The following is a 13,597-nucleotide window of genomic DNA, read 5'->3' as shown; positions in this document are numbered from 1 at the left end:
CACAGTTGGCCACACCAGTAAATTTTGACAGTCAGCTATTTCTTGCTCTGAACAAACGCTTGTGGTATTTAGTGGGTTTGCTATTGGCAGCATCTTCAGGTTACATTCTTGACCATATGTGTTAGTTCTTAGAATTTTGTTTCAAAGGATAAAATGCGTTATCAATGCTCGCTTCTCTTTGGTCAGATGCAAAACAATGTATATACTACAAATCGCAAAAAGAAAAGTAAACACGTTTTTATATTAACAAAGCAAACAGGATTCCTTTCAAAGAGAATTCACAGTGACTTTATCTGTAGAATGTTTTGGTGCTTATGCACTCATTTTGTAACAAGTGCATGCTGTACAGAATATATTGCCTGTATACTGAGGGCAGTGGGAGGGGGTGGGGGGCACATGAAGCTGCTTTTCATTGTGCACTGCAGCTTGGTTGAATGGAAAGTTAAGCCTTTGATGCATTTTTATACTGTACATATTTGTATATATTAACTATATTGCCATGTTATGAACACAGATTTTGTTATATTTGCTTGTTTCTGTTTCCTACAAAACTGGTCCATTATGGGGGATAATTTTTGTAATCAAAAATATGCTTGTAATTTTTTGTTTATTTTCCTCGGTTGTCCTTTTTTTATGATTTATAAAGGAGTTACGAGTTGAGTTTACAGAGGAACTATGAGAAGCAAGTCTGTGTTTGCATGAGACCTGCCCAATTGCTGGCTATAGGGGAGGGGGGTGGGGAATCTAAGTCCAAATTTTGCTTTTAAGGCATGCCTACTCCCATACATGTACAATTATCCTCTTTGTATTGTATCTAATAGTGCCTGAATTTTTTGCTTTAAAAATGTCTTCGTAGAGGCACAATTCATAATTGTCAAAATTTGAAACATTAGCTTAATTTTGTTTTCATGACCTCTCATTTCTCCTCCTTATTTATTTTGTTGCTGTTATAATGGGCCCCCAGGCCATTTCTGACATTCCAGTGTTCTTCTTCCACATTAAGGATGTTTTTAAAATTACTAAGATTATTGAGCCAACAGGCTGTTTTAATCAAAACCATGTTTCACTTGGTTTTGATGATTATGAATGGTCCTTACTATGAAAAAAAATGAATAAAATAAAAAGAAATCCTTTCTCCTAGGAGGATTGTGCCACCTAGTGGTCAAAAAGATTCATCACAGATATGCATCTTCCCAATATTTCTCTGTCTTTCTCAAATCCAAGGTTCTCAAAGGTGGCAATTTTGCTTCAAATTATTTGTCTATTATCGCTAACAAAGTAAATAACAAATTGAAAATGTTAATGGCATTTTTTTCTTTGGTTGATTGCTAAATAAATTCATATAATTTATACTAGAGGAGATTACTGCTTTTATTGTTTTGGTGTTTCCAAAACCAATTATTAACAATCAGGTCTCTGTAGCTCATTAAATTTAAATCAGGTCAAACCTGTTTATCGAAGGCCTTGTTTGATTTACAAAAGGATGGCTTTGTACTCGTGCATTTAAGATGTATTTCTGTGTATGATTTTTGCAGCATTGAAATCTCTCAACAATGATTTTTGCTCTATATTTTTTTACCACTGCAAATAAAATCACTCCAGCTTAGAACCATAATTAAAGTCCCAGATAATAGATGATGTATCTTTATGTGTTATGTTTAAAAGAAAAAAATCCCAAACTGTGCATATAGCTCTGAATGCCTCATTTCCATAAAAAAGGTTTCTATACATATATTATTTACATTTTTAAACATGGTAATTCTTTCCTTTGTGGCAGAAAATGTCTCTTTCTCACTGCAGTTATTGGAAAGCAACTGCTCAACATCTGAAACGTTATTGTAATTTGCATCAGGAAACTGAACTACAGACGTTAAGGACTTGGGTGTGTTCAATTATGATTTTGCTGGAGGCTGTCCCTCATTTTAATGCTGCACTCATTGAACTACCTTTCTGAAATCTAGCTGATATGGTTCACCATAGACATGCTTCACAACATCATTAGCTTTGCAAATGGCTTCATTTCAGTCAATGCAGACTTCAGTTTTGGCCAATTGTAAAATGGAAATTTGAAAAGGGAAAAAAAACAGATGCACTTAAAACATGAAAAGAATTATTTATATGATAAAAATATATTTAGATTTTCAAAGCACAAGACTGAACAGAAGTGCTCTTTTTATGCTTTCTGAAGATGTTACTGTTAAAAGTCTTTCTACATCAGGCTTAATAAATCTGTAATGACATTTGATGGATTGATTTCTGTGTGGATTTTTCTCCCCCCTCCCCTCCCTCCTTTCTCTCTTTCAACAGAGAGAGTAAAAGTCTGACCCAGAGAGATTGTGGCAATAAAAATCACAGGAATGTGCCTGTTTGAGTAAAACTCCATGACCCATTACTAGCATCCTCTCTTCTCTTAAATAATATTTTTTAAATACAACTACACCACTCTGTATTTGTTTCTACATATCTTTTGCTTTTGCTCATCTGGATGCTCTGACCACTTCACGCTTGGTTTATTTATGATGTAATCTACTGAAAGGCATTGGGCTGCTGTCACACAAATTCAAGGATTGCTAGCCATAAACCAGGCATGATTGAGATACAAAATACCCAGCTCTCAAGCACTCCACCTCAGACGGATGGTTCTGTTTAACACTTAGTTTCCCTAAGTACTCCCTAGTTTCCCTTAATGTTCTGTCTGAATTGGGTGATGTTTCACATCCTGGAGTTCAGGAGCAGAAGCTGATACCACACAAGAAAATGATTTGTTATTTACTGCAGATGGGTTGAAGCTATCAATGGCAGAGATTCCCAAGCCTTCTACTCATTAAATTATGATGGATATAGTATTGCCTGTTAGCTATATTTAATTGCCACTGCTTTGCATCTGGTTGATAAAATAGAAGAAGAAAGGCAAGGTTCTTCTCAAGAAAATCCATTATACTTAATGGTACCAGAAAGCAGAAGTCCTGAGAGACAGAACATAGGCCCTGTCTACACTCCCTGCATGCAGTCAGCCTACGTGAATAACATAGCTGAAGCCAATGTACTTAGGTCTGCTTACCATGGTATCTTCATCACGGTAAGTCAACAGCTGACACTTTCCCATTGACTCCACTGGAGTTCTGGAGTGGATGGAAAAGCGCTTGGTCGATGTATCACATCTATATTAGATGTGATAAATCGACCCCCTGCAGGATCGATTGCTGCTCGTCAATCCAACCTGTGCTGAAGACATGCCCACAGGCCAATCTTGAATACACACACTTTAAGTAACTGCATGGGGTGCTGCACAGATTTGCATCCTATAGACCGGGGGTTGGCAGCCTATGGCTTGCGAGCCAAATATGGCTCTCTAGGGGGCTAGATAGGGCTCTTTTGGAACTCCAGCTCAGCCCTCACCAGACCCCCTCAGCAGGGAGCGTACAGCCTTATGGCCCCTGCAAGACTCAAATGCCAGCACAGCTTCCTGTGGGGAGGAGCAGGAAGAAAAAGCCTGGAGGCTCCATGCTGGATCTGGCACGTGGGGATAAACAGGCTAAACACGGCTCAGCATGACAGCGTTTTCCTTCCCCCAATGTGGGGGAAACCAGGAACCAAATATGGCTCCCTGAACACTGACATTTCCTTCCCTTGGGACACACTTCCTGCAGCCTCCCCTGTTCACCCTTCCTGGAGGCTTCCATGGAATGGGAGCAGTGGAAGGCATGTTACACAGTGCCTGCCACATGGTGCAAAAACAAGTGCCCCTCCCAATTCACCACCTCCTCTCCCCCCTCCCCCGGCCAGACAACCTGCCCACAGCCTCCTGGCCAGACATCCCCAGGCCAGACACCCTTTGTCCGCAGGTCCCTGGCCAACATGCCCCTTGCCCTCTGGGAGGATTTTGAGCAGAAGGCAAGGGGTGTCTGACCTGGGGGCAGGGAGGATGTTGGCCACACAGCACGTCCCTCTGGCCAGGCAGCCAGCCCTCAACCCATTCCTACCCCCTGGCCAGACCTGGCACCCTCATCCCTCCTACATCCCATCTCCCACTCAGATCCCTATGCCATTCACTGGCAGCCCTATACAGCATACTTAATGCCTCATTTTGGCTCCAACCCACAAAATCCACTAACACTGGAACCTCAGAAGAGAAAATCTGGCCTGAGGCCTTGAACCTCAGTCCTCCTTGCCCCTCTCCCCACTATGGGAATGGCACACCAGGGGAGTGAGGCATTTCAGTTGGGGGTCACATCAGTGAGGGTTGGGAGGTTTGGGTTTTGTTTTTTTTGGCTTCTCACTTGCATGATCCCCAACTGATTTTTCTGTGGGTCAGTGGTCCCCAAACCAACAAAGGCTCCCCATTCCTGCCATAAATAAGACAATGTTGAAACCTTTTGTGTTGGACATAATATTTTACTTTGTTTAAAAATGAAGCCTGGCCAACAAGCCCCCAATTCAGGCCCAGTCCTCATCTGGCTGCAGCATCATAGCACTCCTGTACACACACACACACACACACACACACACAGCCCATCATACACCAGACCCCCCGTGCCCTGAGGCCCTCATATCTCCACATCCCCAAACTCATGCACACCCACATCTCCAGCCCCTGTCATAAGATTGACAGAAGACAGCTTGAATGAGTGCTTGAAGCTGGATTTGACCCATTATGATGTAAACTTCAAAGAACTTCAAAAAGATGCAGCAGCGGAAGTCCCATTAAATAAAGTCTGTGAGTACAATGTTCCATTTATGCTATTGGGATAGCTCAGTGGTTTGCGCATTAGGCTGCTAAACCCAGGGTTGCGAATTCAATCCTTAGAAGGCCATTTGGGGCAAAAATTTGTCAGGGATGATACTTGGTCCTGCTGAGAAGGCAGGGGACTGGACTCAATGACCCTTCAAGGTCTTTCCAGTTTTAGGAGATAGGCAATCTCCATTCATTTATTATCAATAATATTAAGTTGCATATTTTCTTACATGCAAATGGGCATTCTTATATGGCTCTTTGTTGACCACTTGTTCTGAATTTCTATGTAGTTTGGCTCTTTGGTTTGAAAAGGTTGCCAACCCCTGCTATAGACTAAGGTAATAATCTCTCCCTGCTGTCACAGGACAAAGGGGAGATCACTCACTGCATACTCCCATCCTGCTGGAAGTTGGAGCTGAAAAGACACCACATGATTTCCCCTGATAGCAGTGAAATCAGAAGAGGAGGTAACTCAACACAACACCTCTTGTGTGTTGGAACCTTCATTTCAGAAGGGCCAACCCCACAAATAGGTCTGCTCCAAATCAAATGCTAATCAAGTTTGGATCCCATAGGGGATTTTCTGTTGCCTTCATTCTGGGACCTAGCACATTCCACTTCTTTGCCCTTCAATCTGAATGTAATGGGCAATCACTTGTCGGTTGGCTGGTTGACAGCTACTCATTGGATGCCAGAGCAGCCTCTGTCCATGGGGAGCTCGGGCCCCCTGCAGATGGGCACTGCTGCCGCCCTGTGCTGCTGCCTCTGATACAGGGGTGGCATGCAGTGGCAGGGCCCTTCCTGGGAATGGGGCTAGGAAAACACTGGCTGCCGACTCCCTCTCAGGGGGGAGGTGGAGGTGGCATTGAGTAATCATGTAAACACTAAGAATTTTGGTGGTTACACATTTATTCAGATAAACAAGTTCTAACATCCCTAGGAACACCTAAACCCCGCCTGCTCCTGATGCTGGGAATGACAGCCAGCAGTTGTCCTGCCTCCCAGTTCCCCGCTTTAAGTAGTAGATTGTAGTTCCAGTAACCCAGAGGGTAAGATGCAGCCCAGAGAGGGTTAATCAGACAGCTTGCAGGGAAGTGACTGAATTTAGAGGTGGCAGCTGATTCTGGTTTTAGCCCCCCTCGTGAACACTCCTGAGATTTTCATCTCCCTGCAAACTCCAGGTGAGAAAGTGCACAGAGGACAAGACTTAAACTAGTGACAAGTGGTGTTTGCATCTCTCTGGCATTGGGAGCCCAACTGGAGACTGTTTTTCAGAGGGCCGGTGCTCAGCACTGTCTGAGAACCAGGCAGTCTCTCAGATTTGGAACCTGAACAGGGAGATCTTCCAAAATATCTAAATTAAATAAATTAATGGAGATTGCCTATCTCCTAGAACTGGAAGGGGCCTTGAAAGGTCATTGAGTCCAGTCCCCTGCCTTCACAGAAGGACCAAGTACCATCCCTGACAAATTTTTGCCCCAAATCCCTAAATGGCCTCCACAGGGATTGAAAAAGGTCTGCTACCTTCTCTCCCCAGAAAAAGTTGGTCTGAAATCATTCTGCAGCTACACCGCCAACACCCTTCTATGGGCTGCTTTGTCTTGTGTCTGATGTGCCATTTCATTCCATTTGGTAATTGGCCATGGTGGGGGTTGCCTAGCATGGTCATCCTCCTTAGATTAGGGTTGGTGAATGCAATAGCTGACTTCAGAAAGCAGAGGGGAAGGAGGAGAACATCTCATTAAGGTTAAAGCTGATATAGCCAGCTAAAGAACACACACATCCCATGATATCCCTGAGTTCCTACACAGGGAATGTGTGAGAAATCTATGGTGTCAAGGAGCACCCAATCCTTGTGCTGGCCCTTAGAACATAGGTAAATGTCATCCTTAATTCCTAATGTATAGGGCTTTTGGACAGGGCTGAAAGCTTAGGGAGGTTGTGGAATCTCCATCCCTGGAGATATTTAAAAGCAGGTTAGATAAACATCTATCAGGGATAATAGAGACCACGCTTAGTCCTGCTATGAGGGCAGGGGACTGGACTTGATGGATTGTCAAGGTCCCTTCCACTTCTAGTATTCTATGATTCTATAATGTCAGTTCATGGCCATTATGTCGTGTGGCCTTATAACATATCTCCCAGTTCCTTTAATCAAAAGTGCAAAATATCAGCTTAAAAATAAAGGTTTGCATTAGATCTTCCATTCATGTTCACCCTTCCTTTTTGATGGAGATGGCCTAAAGTTTATAACACCAAAAATATCTGTCATCTTCATCTAATAACATTTTTGCTTCTTTGAGCTAGACACTTAAATGGATCTGTAGTATACTTCTCATGTAACTTATCAACATTACATCATTTGCCCCAACTATATTTTAAAAGAAAATTATGAGTCATATTTTTACAAACCCAAAAATACTGAGTGACTTCATTATTAGAGGCTCTATTTGAGGTACCAAGAGTCTGATTTTCCAAAATGTTGAGTAACAGGAGTTGTGGTAGTCAGCCTTTCTGAAAACTGAGCAGCGCATTCTCCAAGAAAAAAACACCACCACTGAGGCAATATCAGAGAATTTAAAAAACAATTATGGTGTATGTCAACACATTGAAGACATCGATTCATCCCATAAATTCAACAATATTCATAATCTACTCTTCCCCACTTCCTGAGGCAACAGCCCAAGAGGATAGATCCTGGTCCTTGTAGCCATTCCATAAAGGTCAACAAGCTCTGAATGTTTGGAAATTGTTTTCCCTTCTAGTCCAAGTTGCTTTCCTTTGAAACAACCATTTCCAGCCCAGATATACAAAGCTAGAGATTGTTAACATAGCAATCCAGCTGATCTCAAGTATAACAAGAAGGGCTACAGTTTAAAGGGCTACAGTTTGGTTTACAGACCAAATCTTCTAAATAAATAAATAAAATAAAATAATATATATATATTTATATATAAAATAATATATATATATATATAGAACATACATATATTTTGGGGGGGTATTCAGTTTTAAAAATTTAAAAATTTGGTGCCGACCAAATTTTTAAAACTGAATACCCCCCCCAAAATATATTATGCTCACAAAATGCACCAGCCAGTTGTGGCTCAAACTAGCCAGTGCCAATTTGTATCTGCCTTTCTACTCATTGAAGTACATTTGCCTTTTGCAGGCCCGCCAACAGAGGGAAAGGAGGCAAAGGGGCAATTGCCCCAAATCTAGTAATATCAAAGGCCCCAGGGCTCCTGACCACCACCACTGATGGTACTCAGAGCACTGAGCCTTTTAAATCATCAGCTGAGGGTCTGGAGAGGTCAAGGATATCTCCACAAACAGGGGATTGTGGGTCAGGAGGTGGAAGGCCATGGGACCTCAGAAAAAAGACATTTGCTAGGCTCTTTGCCAACATCCAAAAATGAGAACGAGACCCCAAAAGATTGGGAAGTTGATATAAGCATCTGCATGTATGGACGCTAACATGAAAAGTGAATCAAACAATCGGGTGAGGTTCGCTGATCTACAAGTCTTTCTGCTTCTGTGAGAAGTGACAACACTGCAGATGCCTATAGAACAAGCATGTGCATCTGGAACTAACTTAGGTAACAGCCAACAGGAAAATAATTCCATAAGAATCATATGTGATCTGCCCTATCTAAACACAACAAGATGTAAAGACTGCATCACTAATTCCAATAGTTTATAACATCATTAGATTATAGGTAATTTTTTTAAAGGGCCAGATTGCACTTTCAGATACTTAAGTAATACTTCACTGGAATCAATAGTGGGAAACTTAGAATATGTGAAATGTAATGCTGTTACATTGTCTCCACTTGCTCTGAAATTAACCACATTTTAAACTGGATTATATAGAACATTAATAGGGGGCTGGTTAAAAAAAACAGTGTCACTGAATAGCTGATGAGTGAAACCCACCCTTAAAACAGCTTGCAGCCTTGAAAGGGTCTGTGTTTTGCTATCAAGCAGCTAGACCACTTTATTGAAATGTTTGGGGAAATAAATTTAGGAAATAAACACTAATCCACAAAGGAATACTGAATACTACTCCACTTAACTAAAATATTCACTTTATGTCCTACATTGAATCCTGTGCTGATAAAACTTCCTCTATACTTAGGCAGTAAATTAATACAAACCAATTTTCATTGTGTTTTACTGGATGCCACTACCATCACAGTCTGCCTACTAGAAAGAAACAACAAAAATATAGCAAGAAAAAAAATTCAAAGTCCAGTGTTGGAACAAAATGTTACCTCACGTTTCAGTCTTTCAATGCTATATTGAGCTTCCTGTTCTGCCCATTTGTGGGAAACTCCCCCCTATGGATAGAAAAGAGCTTTGGGGATTGAGTCACAAGGACCTGATTTTCAGGGGTGATGCACACCCTGGAGCTCTGGGTACTCAGGACTTCTGACAAACAGGGCCAAAAGCAGAGTCCACAGAGCCAGTTTTAGCAATAGACTTCCTGTTGTGCAATGTCCCAGTTGAGAATGGGCGTAGCTGGGATTTTATAGGTCATACAGGACGCCCTGCTCACAGTGTCTTCCTGCTTCTTATGCTACCTCGTAGCTAGCCAGATTATGTATCAAACAGGAGGATCATTATCTATTCCTGGCAACTCCAGCATGAGCCATGATTTTCAACATGTTGTTAAGTACCTTCAGCTAAAGCACATAAACTTGGAAATTTAGGACAGATGTCCATGAAGGCTGAGCAGAGGGGCTCTGCAAATAACTTCAGAGATTTTTCAATTAAACATTTTCTCATCAGTATACTCAGCACCACACTGAAGAAAGAGGGCGATGTACTTGCTGCTGCAAGGGACTTACAGGCAGCCTTGGTCTGGCCCTAACATGAGGCCAAACAGTGAGAGAAGGGAATGCTCACAAGGGCTGGCTATGTCCTGCCTTGAAGAGCTCACAGGCTCCCCACTGATGTGGAGAAGTGCAGCGGTACAAAAGGGACTCAGGGGAGCAAGCTGGACCCCCTAAAGGGGTATTGTCCAAAGTATGCTCCCCATAACGCTCTGGAGAGGTTTGGAGAGAAAGCCTGTATCAGACAAACCCTGACTCTGGGATATGCCTAAAAAGCACAAGCTAATACCAAATTAGAATGGGATGATAATCTTGAGGTTAAAGAACTAAAGTAGGGCCAGGTATACACTCAAGGGGAAGGTCGAATTAAGATATGCAACTCCAGCAATGTTAATAACATCGCTAGAATTGATGTACCTTAATTCAAATTTCCCCACCATCCCCATGCTCCCCTCGGCTTCCTTAACTCCTCACAAGAGCAGGAGTACCAGCACCCTCTGAGTTTGATTTAGTGAGGCTTTACTAGACCTGTTAAATAGAACTCCAGAAGATCAATTGAGACAGCATCCTTCTTCCCCATAGTGAAGATATGGCTTGGGTGAATTGGGTTCAGTTCCTACTTCTGCTACAGACTCTGATCTTAGGCTCCTAGGTACCTTTATGAATCCCACCCTAAGTCCCCAGTTTTGGTTTCCCTGCAATTCACTACAATTCCAACTTCACTCAGTGCCTACATTTTCAGAGTAAAAGTTCTGTGGGTATCTATTCTTTTGCCTTGCGTCACGCACGCTGTCATTGCATCACTCCAAGCATCCAGACACCTATCTTGCACCTACATCTGAGTGAGTCACAATCTAATAAACATATTTAGTGTCTAAGCCACATGAGGGACTATATCTGCTGGGCTACCTCTGTGCCATTATCCAGGTAGCCACTTAACTAGTCAGTGGAAGAGATCAATAAAGAGAATGACTCTGTCATCCAATGGTAAAGGCATCTATCTAAGAGGTGGGAGAACTAGGTCTAATCAACATGCACCAATCACTGTGCCATCATTTATCTAGAGAGCAACAGCTTCAATAGGATAGGATGAAGGGATTTTCCATCTCAGAATACCCCACGGCTGCGTCTAGACTGGCAAGTTTTTCCGCAAAAGTGGCCGCTTTTGTGCAAAAATTTGCCAGCTATCTACACTCGCCGCTTGATTTTGCGCAAAAGCACTGACGTTCTACTGTCCGAAATCAGTGCTTCTTGCACAAATGCTTTGACGTTCCCGTTCGGGCAAAAGCCCTTTTCCGGAAATGTTTTTGCACAAGAGGGCCAGTGTAGAAAGCTAAAAACTGTTTGCGCAAAAAAGCCCTGATGGCGAAAATGGCGATCGGGGCTTTCTTGTGCAAAATACGTCCATGCCAATCTAGACGTGTTTTCCACAAAAAGTACTTTTGCGGAAAAGTGTCCGTGCCAATCTAGACGCTCTTTTCCACAAATGCTTTTAATGGAAAAACTTTTCCGTTAAAAGCATTTGCGGAAAATCATGCCAGTCTAGACGTAGCCCTCAGGTTTGTAATTCAAGCACTATTTAGAAAGGTAGCAGACCTCTGTTCAAATCCTCTCTCCTCCTTTGGCAAATTGGGGAATTAAATCTACATTGTCAGTATCGCTGCCAAGTGCTCTAACTACTGGGTTACAAATTATAAAGGTTAGCAGCCTCATCTCCAGCTGTTGCTTGTGTAGTGAACCTAACGTAGGGTGTGTCTAGACTACCTAGTTTTGTCGACAAAAGTGGACTTTTGTCGACAAAACAATACCAGCGTCTACACTACCGCGGAGTTCTGTCGACATAACGTCGACAGAACTCCGCGGTTTTGTCGACGCTGGTATACCTCATTTTACGAGGCAAAACACCTTCTGTCGACAGATGGTGTTATTGCCTGTAACGTTGCGTCCAGACTACGGAGTTCTGTCGACAAAGCGGCTTGCTTTGTCGACAGAACTCCATGTGTCTGGACGCAAATTGTCGACGGAAGTTTTGTCGACAGTATCTGTCGACAAAACTTCCGTCGACAAAATGCAGTAGTCTAGACGTACCCGTAGTCCTACAAGAATTGCCTACATTGCTGGACTCCAGGAAGTGGGTTCCCATGTGCGGATTATTAGGTGCCCATCTTTCCCCATACATAAATCCTACGCACCTAACTTGGGTAAGCAGATTGCAGTGGCGTTCCTGGGATTTTCTAGGCACTTAAACAACAGGTGTCATGAAGCTCAGAGCTGCAATGCCCAAGTCTCTCTGTGAATTTTACTCTGTATCTTAGTTCTGTATCCATAAAAATGGAAATAACGATACCTCTTTTCCTTCCAATATCTATCTTACCTAAATGAACTGAGTTCAATTGCCAGCTGTGCCACTGGCCTGCAAGGTGACTTTAGGTAAGTGATTTCATCCTTATCTCCCTCAATTTACCCATCTATAAAATGGCCGTAATCATCCTTATCTCCTTTGTGAAGCTCCTTGGCTGAGTCTAGACTGCATCCCTTTTCCGTAAAAGGGATGCAAATTAGACATATCGCAATTGCAAATGAAACGGGGATTTAAATCTCCCCCGCTTCATTAGCATAAAAATGGCTGCCGCTTTTTTCCGGCTCGGAGCTTTGCCGGAAAAAAGCGCCAGTCTAGACGCGGATCTTTTGGAAAATAAAGCCTTTTCCGAAAAATGACTTATCCCTCTTAAAATGACCTAACCCTATCCCTCATTTTAAGAGGGATAAGGGATCTTAAGCAAAGCTTATTTCATTCATGGAAAGAGTAAAAACTATACCAACAAAAGCTCTTTTTTGTCCACAGAAACTGCGTCTATGCTAGGAGTATCTGCCACTCTAGCTTCACTATTATAGCTAAACTAGTGGACCTTTTCCAGTGTAAATCTGGGCTTAACCTTTATGTAGAGACTTTTGGATAAAAAAAGTGTCAGTGCAACAAAATATTAGTATAGAGATTGTAATCTCATTGGTGCAAAAACCATCTCCTACATGAGTCTTTAGGTGCTCTGTGACAAACAAAAATAATAGACAACACAGTATATGTCCAGACAAGCTCAGCTATACATACTTTTTAATAGTTATATAAAGCATACAAAATGTTGTAAAACATTTTCAGACTTAATACTTTGAGCAGCCAGCTCAGACATTTTAAAAGGACGTGTGTGTCACACTTTCAGGTTTGTCAAAGAGGAAACTCAATTCTGAGGTACTAAAAATCAACAGTCATTTTGAAATTGTAGGTCCACATTCGTAATGAGCAATTTGAAAATTCCTATTTAACTCACAATAGTCAAGCAGCCAACCAAGCTTTGTTTAACTGATGCAGCTAAGTTGATATCAATAGGTTTGGCATGAACACTATCATTGTGGTATTGGATACATCTTGGATAACTTATGCCAACAAATTAGAAAAAGCAACAGCATTTAGAACTACAATACTGACAGGCTGCCAAAGTGAAAAGTCACCAGGCTCTTAATACATTTAAAAGGCAGAGAAACAGCAGAATTAGCTCCCGGGGCCAGGATAGGGTTGCCAGGTGTCCGGTATTGGCCCGGACAATCCAGTCTTTGCAGCTTCTGTCTGGTATTTTCTGGTTCCCTTGGATGGAAGGCTGCTTGGGATATTTTTTTCCTGCTACATCTGGGGATTTAAAGGTGCAGTGAGTTTTTTTTTTCCTCACAACAACTTTGGTCCCCCATTTTTGTTTGTTTGTTTGTTTTGTTTGTTTGATTGCTCAACCAATTTTTTTCCTTCCATGTTCGGTATTTTTGGTGAAAATGTCTGGCAACCCTGGGCCAGGAGCTAACCCCGCTGTGGCTCTGCAGTTCCCCCCTTTTCGACTAATCAAGTAGTTGATGGAAATTCCATCGGCTACTTGATTAGCTGATTAAATATAATGTAACGTCCCTACTTGATAGCATTTCTTTAGCTTCAGACAAAGTGCACGGATCTGTCTCCCCAACAGAGCCCTGAAAAGAGCACACA

The 13,597-nt window shown here is 42.2% G+C and overlaps 1 protein-coding gene across 5 annotated transcripts in view; it reads right to left on the bottom strand.

Moving 5' to 3' along the window:
• The window catches only part of ZNF217 (zinc finger protein 217), a 101,458-nt gene that overhangs the window by 38,439 nt on the left and 49,422 nt on the right, over window positions 1–13,597 (bottom strand). The window lies entirely within an intron of this gene.

The sequence above is a fragment of the Pelodiscus sinensis genome, chromosome 18, assembly GCF_049634645.1.
Source record: "Pelodiscus sinensis isolate JC-2024 chromosome 18, ASM4963464v1, whole genome shotgun sequence".
Taxonomy (NCBI): Eukaryota; Metazoa; Chordata; order Testudines; family Trionychidae; genus Pelodiscus; species Pelodiscus sinensis.
This window is presented reverse-complemented; position numbering and strand designations above follow the sequence as displayed.